This window comes from Gigantopelta aegis, chromosome 3 (genome assembly GCF_016097555.1).
Source record: "Gigantopelta aegis isolate Gae_Host chromosome 3, Gae_host_genome, whole genome shotgun sequence".
Classification (NCBI taxonomy): domain Eukaryota; kingdom Metazoa; phylum Mollusca; class Gastropoda; order Neomphalida; family Peltospiridae; genus Gigantopelta; species Gigantopelta aegis.
The window spans coordinates 26,781,136-26,793,743 of NC_054701.1; positions in this window are offsets into that span (position 1 = coordinate 26,781,136).

Consider the following 12,608-nt stretch of genomic DNA (forward strand, 5'->3'; position numbering starts at 1 on the left):
TCTTTAATTTATAATTTATTACTCTTGCAGCCTTTGGAGAGAAAAAATAGTATAATGTCGAAAGCAGTTTTCAATTGCTGTTAATTTCATTATCAATGGAAATCATGGAAAGTCATGAATTTTCTTGGTAAATAAGTGTATGAACCATGATAAAGATTATTTACATTGGACTTTTCTTAATACAAGTACTGAAAAGTATAAAATTTAGATACCGGTAGGTCAAATAGATTCATGTTAAAACAGGCTCAGTGAAATCAGAATTCCTATCAGATTATGTCATTTTGTACACACAAATTAAATTATTTACATTAACAAATTATAAATATTGAAAAACAATACCACTATCATTTCTAATTTCATGTAAATGTGTATGAAAAAGCATTGTTATATTTCTACTTACATGCGTTTCTTTTTAAAAGGGTACAAATGGGTTATAACTCCGATTTTATGTTTCCTACCGGTTCATGCTTTGTGAATATAAGGTCATTGCATGTCCCAAACACATTCCCACGGTTACATTCGATAAAACGCAGCTACTGTACAATAAAGTTTCAAAATGTGAATATTCGCAAAAACGCAGCCACGTGCAAACCATGTCACCACTGCACGTGCGTTGTCTGCACGTGCAACATGAACACCGACAGTATAAAAGTGCAGGGTGTTCGCTTGCCTGGCCTCTGTATCTGGCCGACAGTTGACAATCCAGGACATGCCACGTCTCAGTGAACCGCAGAGAAACAATGCCATCGGCCGACTAGACGCAGGCGAATCCAGAACGGCCGTTGCCAGGGCATTCCATGTGTCCCCAAGCACCATCTCCAGACTGGGGGACCATTACCAGCAACATGGATCAACACGTGACCTCCCTAGATCTGGTCGACCACGGGTCACTACCCCCGGGCAGGACCGCTACATCCGGGTACGCCACCTTCGGGAACGATTGACTACTGCCACCTCCACAGCCGCAGCAATACCAGGTTTGCGCAGGATATCCGACCAGACCGTACGGAACCGCCTACGTGAGGTAGGAATACGTGCCAGACGTCCAGTTCGAGGTGTCATCTTAACACCACAACACCGTCGACTCCGACTGCAGTGGTGCCAGATTCATCGACAATGGCCTCAACTGCGATGGAGACAGGTGTGGTTCGGTGACGAGTCCCGATTTCTGCTCCGACGTCATGATGGAAGATGTCGCGTGTGTATAGGCGTCGTGGTGAACGTTATGCGGCAAACTGCGTGCAGGAAGTGGACAGATTCGGCGGGGGTAGTGTCATGGTGTGGGCAGCCATCTCACACACTGGCAGAACTGACCTGGTCCCCGTGCAGGGCAACCTGAATGCACAGGGCTACATTGACCAGATCCTCCGGCCACACATCGTTCCAGTTATGGCAAACGCCAACGCAGTGTTCCAACATGACAACGCCAGGCCTCACACAGCACGTCTCACAACGGCTTTCCTACAGAACAACAACATTAATGTCCTTCCTTGGCCATCGACATCACCGGATTTGAACCCAATTGAGCATCTATGGGACGAGTTGGACCGACGCCTCCGACAGCGACAACCACAGCCCCAGACCCTGCCCGAGCTGGCAGCAGCCTTGCAGGCCGAGTGGGCCACCATCCCCCGGGACGTCATCCGTACTCTGGTTGCTTCAATGGGCAGGCGGTGCCAGGCAGTTGTCAACACACGCGGAGGCCACACCCGGTATTGACTCCAGATGACCTTGACCTTGGTGGTGTGTCCTATCATTGTTTACTCACAATGGACTAGAGTGAATTGTGAACAATCCTGCAACATTGGTAATTATCGGACTCACCATTCAATAATTAAATCAATTCTCCAAATGTTACGACAATGTGGTTTTGCGTTTCTTCTTTTGAAGAGTATATATATAAATATATATATATATATATATATATTATATATATATATATATAATATATTTTTTTATATTTTTTTATTTATTTATTTTATTTTTTTATTTTGTTACGGTTGGGTTGGTTTGGGTTGGGTTGGGTTGGGTTGGTTGTGTAATTATTTCAGCATGTGACAGTGGTACATATGGCGCTGATTGTAATTTCAAATGTACACAGAGACGTTGCAACGAGATTACGACCAGTTTTTGGTTGAATTTACTCTACTCTGCAAACGAATATTTGTGGTTTTAAACACGTATATCTTCATATTAAATCGCGATAACAAACATTGAATAGTAAATGAATGAATGAATGTTTAACGACACCCCAGCACGAAAAATACATTGGCTACTGGGTGTCAAATTATGGTAAAGAAATAACATTGAATAGAACCCGGAAGTAAACGGCGAAGAATGGAACGTGGCGTTTTACAAATTAAAACTTTATTAAATGCTGTTACCGTTTTTTTATTGCAAACACTGAAGTATTACCAGTCAAATATGTACATATTTAATGGTTTTGGCATGATGGATATATGATAGAAAGTTGTAAGAACGGTAGGGAGTAGCCTGGTTGTGGAAAACCCACGATTTAGCTGGACATTATTTTGTTCTTTTTTATTCTATTTTTTAATTTTTTTTACTACCAACGGAATTTCGTAGATTTTTATTATTTACTTTAATTTTTAGCCGTTCTACGCTTTAGTCACATACATGCTCACAATTAGGTCGGGAATAATAGAGTGGATATACCGATCGGTGCTTTACGACAATACAAATTTAGAAAGAGGAATGGTGTATAGTGCACGAGCGCTACCTGTCGGAAAGTCTCTGATTGTTCGACATTGAACAGGACCATAGTATTCTGTTTCTTATACATATTTGAAAAAAAGTCAGAGAAATATGACATGGAATTGCCTGTATGCAAACTGGCAACGCTTCCGAACAACCAGTTTCATTCAGCATCGCCCTCGTTCTGGTAGCCAAAATTAGCATCACGTCGTGAATACCGTTTTTGTACACATGACATTACGTCAACGCATTGTCACTGTCTTAAGGACTAACTGAAGTTGCAGTAGATACACAGGTCTCTGACCAGACAAGCCGGGATAGTCTACGAGCCAACATTTGATCTCGCAAGCAGTTAGACCACGTCTTCTCTCAGCTTTCGGACAGCACGTCAAGACTGGTGTAGACGTCACACACGCTAAACACTTGCTGAATAGCGGAAGACGTCACACACGCTAAACACTTGCTGAATAGCGGAAGACGTCACACACGCTAAACACTTGATGAATAGAGGAAGGTACTATTCACAGACGAGTTTAGGTGTTCCCTGCAGTTCAACTACATCAGAATCAGTTTCCATCGTCCAGGTGCGATATTTGTAGATGTCACGGCTCACACGGTCAAACAGGGTTAAATATGGCAGAGTAATATTAATTATTGATGGTATGCGGTGGAATTTCTGTTTACTATAGGACTCCTCTGTACATTACTCATTGAAACCTGACATGGACGAAACGTTTTAGCCTATAAGTATTAGTTCTTCCGTCACGTTGCCAAATTGACCTTTGTTGCAAATGGTCCGCTTTCAGAACTAAACCATACAAGTTTATACATATGGAGTTTCTGGTGGTGCACAAACAAAATAGAAAAAGGGTCCACTTGGTTCATATTCGAAAGATATTACCAAAAAGCGAAAGATATTGTTAAAAATTTGGAAATCTGTATATAATAAATAGACCATTTCATGGTGTTTTTCCGAATACGATTTTTTATGTCAACTCGTGATGTGTGAAAACCATATTTTGACTCATTGCTTCGCAATTCGTGAAAATATGGTTTTCACACATCACTCGTTGACATAAAAATCGTATTCGAAAACCCCCATGAAATAGCCTCTATTTACTGGTGTACCAATTGTGTATTTATATACAGCAATTTTATAATCGCAATTGGGCCAATGGCGCACTCGGGAAATAATAGTCCACCGGCAGAAACGTCGACCCATTAAATATAATATTTAAAAACATAAAGAGGGTTTCTGTCAGAGGATATTACGGGTACAAAATTACGTACCCTAAAATATCGGAAATTAATGGATACATTTTTATCATTTTAAAAAAGATAATAGTAAGGAAAGTGCTGATTAAAATTTATCAAAGTACATGAAATGCAGAGTCCATTTTGGAAAGAGTTCAAATTTAATATCTGTTTTGTTTTTATTACGTACCCTCAAATTATTTTCTGTCACAAAGCCAGTGTCAAGTGGCAAATTTCGAACCTACTTCACAGACATTAATTTTAGTTCAGAATTAACATGCTTTATAATAGTATTCGATAGTATCAGTAAAAGTGTGATATCGCATACCAAAATATACTGAAACACAATGAAAACGCAAAAAACAATTTCATTGCAAATAACGACAAACTATTAATCAGTTGATGGATAATATAATATGACATTAATGACTGGCATTCATGAGATACATTCACATGGAAACATGGCCAGTTATCTTCAGTAATCGAGTTTCATTCGTAATCGAAAAGTTCAACTCCCCCCCCCCCCCCCCCATCAAGGTCAGTATCTGGTGTGTCTACCATTGGCCCGTGAATGTTCCTCTACTCCTCCTGCAACACATGTGCAAGCTCAGCGACGTTACGTGGTGGTGGCTGGCGGTGACGTACACGACGTCCTAAATCATCCCACATGTGTTCAATTGGGTTCAAATCCGATGAAACGGCGGGCCAGTTCATAACGGTGATACCGGCTTGTTGCAGGAATGCCTGGGTAATTCTTGCAGTATGTGGACGGGCATTGTCTTGTTGAAACAGAAGGGGACCTCTTGATCTTCCATGACGGCGCAAAAGTGGCTGGAGAACTGGTCTTAGATAACGTCAACATAACGCTGGGCTGCAAGGCTATCGTGGACAATGATGAGATCACTCCTGAAATCACAGTTGATCCCCCCCCCCCCCCCCCATACCATCAGACAACCGCCGCCAAACAGATCACGTTCCCTCACACATCCGTCAGCGTACCGTTCATGGCGTCTTCAGTACACACGTTCTCTTCCATCGGCAAAGAAGACAGAGAAACGGGACTCATCTGAGAAAACAATGCTCCGGTAAAAGGCTGGTGGATGATTACCATTCTGGAGAGCAAACTGTAGTCTCGCAGCACGATGTCGCGGTGTCATGATGTTACCGTTGTACGGGCGTCTGCATTTGAGTCCAGCCGTTCTGAGTCGACGGATGACCGTCATCTGATGGATAGGCCTTCCATGACGTCCTATCGTGTTGCTTGCTGTCATCGTTCGCAGTTCTGAACCGGTCACGGAGGTGGTTTCGTCGAATCTGCCGATCTTGCCATGGGGTCGTAACGGGACCTTGACCAGGTCGAGGTCGATCACGGACACTCCCGGTCTGTTGATGACGTTCAATAGTTGATGGATGGACTCTGAAGGTCCTAGCAACTTGGCTTTGCGAAGTCCCCCCTTGAACCATGCCCAACGCTCGCTCCCTTTGTTCTTCTCTGAGTGGTGGCATTTTTAATGTGACGAGGAATATGACACCGTTACGTTATTATGAAAATGTTGGCGAGTAAAAAGAAATTGTATTGCTGTTTTGTAGACTATAGAAAAGCGTTTGCTAGTGTAAATCGATATAAATTATTATTTAAGTTAGCACGTTCCGGTATTACCGGCAAACTCTATAATATTATAAAATCGATGTATGACGGTTTGAAGACATGTGTTAAGTATCAGTCTCAGTTTTCAGACTATTTTAATTGTAATACTGGACTAATGCAAGGTGAAGCGTTATCACCATTTTTGTTTTCTATGTATATTAATGATTTTGAAAATGAGCTAATTAGTGGCTTATGTGAGCCAATGTATTTACACGATATTTCGTTGTTTCTTGTAATGTATGCTGATGACACTGTTCTTTTATCAGAGACAGTAGAAGGTCTTCAGAAGATGCTTGGTGTGCTCTATGCATATAGTACAAAATGGAACATCAGTGTTAATATAGATAAAACAAAAATTGTTGTATTCAGAAATAGAGGTTTAAATTATGGATGCGAAATATGGGGTTTTCATCCTGCTTATGATATTGAACATGTACATATGGATTTTTGTAAACGAATTTTGAATGTTAAGAAATGCACCACAAATGTAGTTGTTTTGACGGAACTTGGAAGAGTTTCTTTAAATTAAATGCGAATGCGAAAAATTAGAATAGTTAAATATTGGTTGAAATTACTACAAACCAGAAATTGCATCTTAAGATCGTTATATGAAGATATGTTAGAACATATGAATCCCTCTAATTGGCTATACCAGGTAAGATATTTACTACTATCAATAGGTTTCGGAGATGTTTGGTGTAGTCAGCATGTAGATAGTGCTAACTCAGTTTTAAAATGTTTAGAAATACGTCTAACGGACCAGTGTATTCAAGAGAAAGATGCTACAATAGACAAATCTCCAAAATGTACATTATATAAACTGCTGATAGATACGTTTTGTTTGCAATATTATCTTAGAATATCAATTCCTGAATGTTATGCCACGCTTATTACAAAATTTCGTGTATCTTCTCATCAATTGCACATTGAACAAGGAAGATATTATGGTATAGAAAGATCTGAAAGAAAATGTAAATTGTGCAATAAGGACGATATAGAAGACGAATATCATTTTATTCTGATATGTCCATTGTATACAGGTTTACGAATTACTTACATAAAAAAATATTATTGGTTCAAAACACTAGAAACATAGGTATCGAAAACGTGTAACTTCGTGTCCTTATTAAGGCATAGATTATTACATATTCTTGAAATGTGATTCATACATTTTCTGGTAAGTTTATCAAACATGCAACCTTTTTACGTTCTAAGCATATATAACTGTCCATCCTCCAATTACACAATCACCCATTGTATATATTATCTGTTTGTATTATTGTTTATTGAATGTATATGTATATGCCTATGAGCCGTAAGGCTTAAAGCTAATAAACTATACTATACTATACGTGACTTTTATGTGTTCACATACTGGCATTTCACGTGCATTGCATGCAGCATGATTGAACATGTAGTGAACGCATTTCACACAATTTTGTCTTTTTGCTATTGTATGTGTAACGAGAACAAAACCAGGATTAAAACCCAGACAAAAGTACCAATCAATGGCTTCCTCTCATAAATTGTTATTTTAAGTCCAATAAATATATTTTTCATTAATCACAACAAAATATTGAAAAATATCTGTTTGCGTTTTCATTGTGTGTCAGCACAACAATTCATATTCTGAAAATTAATTAAAAATTGTTTTGCATCAATTGTTTGATTGCTCCAGCCAGTGCACCACGACTGGTACATCAAAGGCCGTGGTATGTACTATCCTGTCTATGGGATGGTGCATATAAAAGATCCCTTGCTGCTAATCGAAAAGAGTAACCCATGAAGTGGCGACAGCGGATTTTCTCCCTCAATATCTGTGTGGTCCTTAACTATATGCCCGACGCCATATAACCGTAAATAAAATGTGTTGAGTGCGTCGTTAAATAAAACATTTCCTTCTTCTTCCTTCAATTGTTTAATTAAATTTAGTGGCTAAAATATTTTAATCACTTGACAAAGCAAAAGCAAAATCTATCAAATGGTTATACAGATAATTTTTTATACATATCAAGTCATCTTGCAAGCAACTATACAGTGGAGATGAAATGGGTAAGGGTGGAAAAAGCTTATGTACATCTAATTATTGGTTATTTTTTTATATATTTGGACGTCAAACAGTTATAAGTTATATGTTAATAAATATAAACGTAATGGATATTAGAACAGAGTTTGTGAAATATTGTTATAATAATGATTTTATCGCGGGTGAATTTAACATTTTGCGTACTGATCTGCATAAAAATTTATTTTCAAACTCTAAATTGTATATCGTTACAATAACAAACTATTTATATCTTTGATCTCTTCGCTATAGCCAATAAAATAAATATAATTGTAGCAAGTTGTATTGTATGCCATGCATACAGTGTGAATCTACTATTATCCTGTTCAATTATTTACCAAAGTTTTTTGCAAATGTTACGTTTATTTCCTATTCGATATTTGTTTTCTTTGCATTTACATGAAAACAAACCCAAACCCCGACAGGTTTTATATACAAATCATCATATAAAATGCACGAAGTTGACTTAATTCCACTTTTTAAAAATCTCTGTGTCTTTTGAATGTATGTTATTTCTCCTATAAATAACTAAGGTCATTTGCATATCAAAACATTGGGATCTGAGGCTACGTGAAGGCCATTATAGCTTGTTTCACTAAAATGTCAAAGGCCACCAACATCAAATAATAATACAAATGTTATTTAATTTGCCTCTAAATTGGGAACTCATACGTATATATATATATATATATATATATATATATATATATATATATATATATATAGTATTTAGGGTGGTACTAGGGGCTGGGGTTTGGGGGTTGGGTGTTACATTTGTAATGCGAAAAACCAAAGGGCTATTGTTCGGACTCGTATGGGTTCAACCACTTTTTCATCCCGCAGACACAGCCCTGAATGTTCAAAATGCGATAGCATTGCTTGGTCAATAACATCATTATTTCGATCTATGACTGCACGTGCTATTGTAGCAATGTGTAAACCACGTAAAATACAAGTTAGGTAGGGTATATAAATTCATTGAAAATGTAGTAGTCGACATTCTTGTTATTGTTATTTGAGGAAAAATATGGGTAAATCGAAAAAGACTTCAGTTGATGTAAAATCGTGTATTAAGAACGTTTTCGATTATTTTGAAGATGAATATCAGCGCGGTAGACCTAGGTATGCTTCTTATCGAATTGTCGATCGAATTGCCGCTGCACTTAAAGTTTCGGTTTCAACAGTAAAAAGAACTGTGAAAAATCTAAGCTCTACGAATCCAAGCACAGAAATCACTGTTAAAAAACGCGACCGAAAACTCATCGATTTATTTGATAAAGATGTTATTAGACGACGAGAATACAGATTTTATAGAGAGGGCGAATTACCTACATTACATAAGATTAACGTGGCTTTAAGGGAGGAATGTGGAATCAACATATCCATATCAACTTTACGAAGAACACTCTATGACCTCGATTTTAAATACCAACATGTCTACAACCGGAAAAGTGATTTTTGAGGACGCCAATATATCAGACAGGAGACTGTCCTATCTCCATGAAATATCCAGTTTACGAGAACAGGGGTATTTAATAGTGTATCAAGATGAGACCTGGGTGAATGTCAACCACACAACATCCCACCACTGGACAGATATCCACCCGGGCACAAGTACCGCCAATCACCTGCCGAAATCAGACGCTGCTGATCGAGTTCCTAAACTCTGTTCGGTGACTGGGAAGGGAAACAGACTTATTATTTGTCATGCTGGCTGTGATAAATATGGATTGATAGATGGCTGTGAATTGATCTTTGAGGCTAAAAAAACAGACGGAGACTATCATGGTGAGATGAATCATGAAAATTTTATCAAATGGTTTGAAGAACAACTTATGCCTTCTCTACCAGAACCTTCTGTTATCGTCATGGATAACGCAAGCTACCACAACAAATTAACTGAGATTACACGATGTCCTGCACTAAACGCTAAAAAGGAAGAAATTCAGTCGTGGCTACGAAACAAAAATATACCTTTTGAGAGTAACATGACAAAGCCAGTTCTTTGTGAAATTGTGAAAAGTAACAAATGTGCAAAGCAATTTGTTACTGATGATATTGCTGAACGCCATGGACACTTGTGTCTAAGACTGCCGTTAAGATATTCTGAACTCAATCCGATAGAACTGATCTGGAGTCAAGTCAAAGGGCACATAGCTCGTCATAATGATGGTAAAATGACCACGGTGCGGAGAGAACTTGCACATGCATTGAACTCTGTCACACCTACACACTTCTCTGACGCAGTTAAACGTGTAATAAAGATCGAAGAAGATTTTAGAAAACAAAATAGTTTTATAAGAAATAAAATACCCCCTGTCATAGTCCCCCTTAACGAAGATAGTGATGAAGAAATGAGTTCGTCGACTGATTAAGTTATTTCTCCATACCCATCAGGAGTATTACTTTAATGTATGCATGAACTCTTTAACACCAAAAACAATTTATTTCCATATCAGTCACTATCAAACAACCTAACAACCTATAAACTAATCGACTAGAAATGCATATAGACTACACATACATACAAGAGAAATGTTTATTTAACGACACACTCAACGCATTTGATATACGTTTATGTGGCGTCAGACAAAACTGTTAAGGAGCATTATGACAGTGAGAAAGAAACTCGCTACCGCCACATGGGCCACTGTTTCCGATAAGCAATTTTGATAAGCAATAAGGGACGTTTTATATGCACCATCACATAGACAGGACAGCACATACCACAGCCTTTATACATCAGTTGTGGTGCACAGGCTGGAACTAGACACAACCCAATGGGTCCACCATGTGGGATCGATCAGTCGACCTACCATGAGCGAACGCTTTACCTTTGAGCTATGTCCCGCTCCATATACAAAAGAAGTCTTAAGTGGGGTTGGGGTTGTGCAGAGGGTCACACCTCCACCAATCGCATGCATACCATATTCTTCTCTCTCTCTCTCCCTATAACCATATAACCATAGATTAAAATATGTTGAGGCGTCGTTACATAAATGACGTCTCTCTCTCTCTCTCTCTCTCTCTCTCTCTCTCTCTCTCTCTCTCTTCAGCGCGCGCGCTTGTGTATTCCACAATATAATTATAATTTTAATATCCCCCCCCCCCCCGTCTCTCAGTGCCTGATCTTCCACGTTTATAATTGATGTTTTTCTTTTCTTTTCTTTTTTTAGAACATATTTTAATTTTATTTTGTTTTGCTTATTAATATACTATGTGTGCGCGTATCGTCTTCTCTTACATTCCAGTCTGTTTTCATCTTAAACATTTTGTTACGATTGTTTTGTTTGAATGTCTTGTTCAGTTTCGTATGTTCAGTTGTCATTAATCATTTCTGCTAGTTTGTTCAGTTCTCATTAATGGTTTCTATTACAGTTCTCTCTATTAACTTAGTCTGCTACAGTTTGTTCAGTTTGTATTATTGTATTCTTTTAGTTTGTTCACTTGTCATAATTTTTGCGTGTTTTTGGGGGGTTGTTGTTGTTTGTTTTGGGGTTGTTGTTGTTGGGGTTTGGGTTTTTGTTTGTTTGTTGTTTTGTTGTTGTTGTTTTGTTGTTTTTTGTTTTTTTGTGGGGGTTTTTTTTTTTTTTTTGGGGGGGGGGGGGTTCTTTGTGACCACTTCTTGAGTTCTCTATATTGGTTTCTGTTACAGCTGAGTTCTGACTATTGTTATCTTTTATCATTTGTTCAGTTCTCATTATTGGTTTATGTTAGCGTGTCCAGTTCTCATTCGTTTCGGTTTACATTTTATTCATTTCTAATTAGTTTCTGTTGCAGTTTGTTTGGACCTCATTATTAGTTTATGCGACTTCTGTTAAGCCTATAGTTTGACAAGTTCACATTTCTGGTTTACGTTAAAGTGTTAAGTCCTCGTGAGTGTTGTGCATTACAATTTATTCAGTTCGCATTGTCGACTTACGCTACAGTTTGTTCATTTCTCATTATAAGTTTATGTTACAGTTTATTCAGTTCTCATAATTAGTTTCTGCTATAGTTTGTTTGAGTTCTCATTCATTTCTGTTTATAGTTTGTTCATTTCTCATAAATAGTTTACATTACAAATTGTTCATTTCTCATTGTTAGTTTACGTTACAATTTGTTCACTTATCATTATTGACTTCTGTTACAGAGTGTTCAGTTGTCATTAGTTTGTTTTACAGTTTGTTCCGTTGTCATTATTGATTTGTGATACAGTTTGTTTACTTCTTGTTCGTTTCTGTTTACAATGTGTTCATTTTTAATTAATTTATGTTAGTTCAGTTCTCATCATTTATTTCTGCTACAGTGTGTACAGTTTGTTCCTATCATTTATTTCTGCTACAGTGTGTACAGTTTGTTCCTATCATTTATTTCTGCTACAGTGTGTACAGTTTGTTCCTATCATTTATTTTGGTAACAGTTTGCTCAGATCTCCTTATTGGTGGGGGCAGGATTTAGCTCAGTCGGTCGAGTGCTCGCTTGAGGTGCGTGCGTCGCAGGATCAATACACCTCGGTGCATCGATTCAGCTGATTCGGGTTTTTTCTCGTTCCATCCATTCTGACAGCATCACCTTGGAGCTCATGTCCAGTTCACCTTTCATTCGACCAATCAAACCTTACTTGCAGAATCATGCCAGTGAGTTGAAAAGAATTTGAAAACATTCCGAATTATGCCTCGACGGTATACGAAATGCTTAGGGTGAATTACGAAGTATGCCGGAAACTAATTTCAATATAAAATTTTAATGTTGAACTTTCGTTTCAAACAGAAACAAAAACATGATAGTGTAGCCATAAGTAGTTTATTCTAGTACACAATCCAAAGTTTATTATTGCACTCTCCTCCATGGTTTTTAATCTTGACATAGGCAATCGTGTTTGTCATTGCTTGGGCGATAAGCTAATGGAATTGGAGCGGCTATTATGAACCACGGGCGTAACAG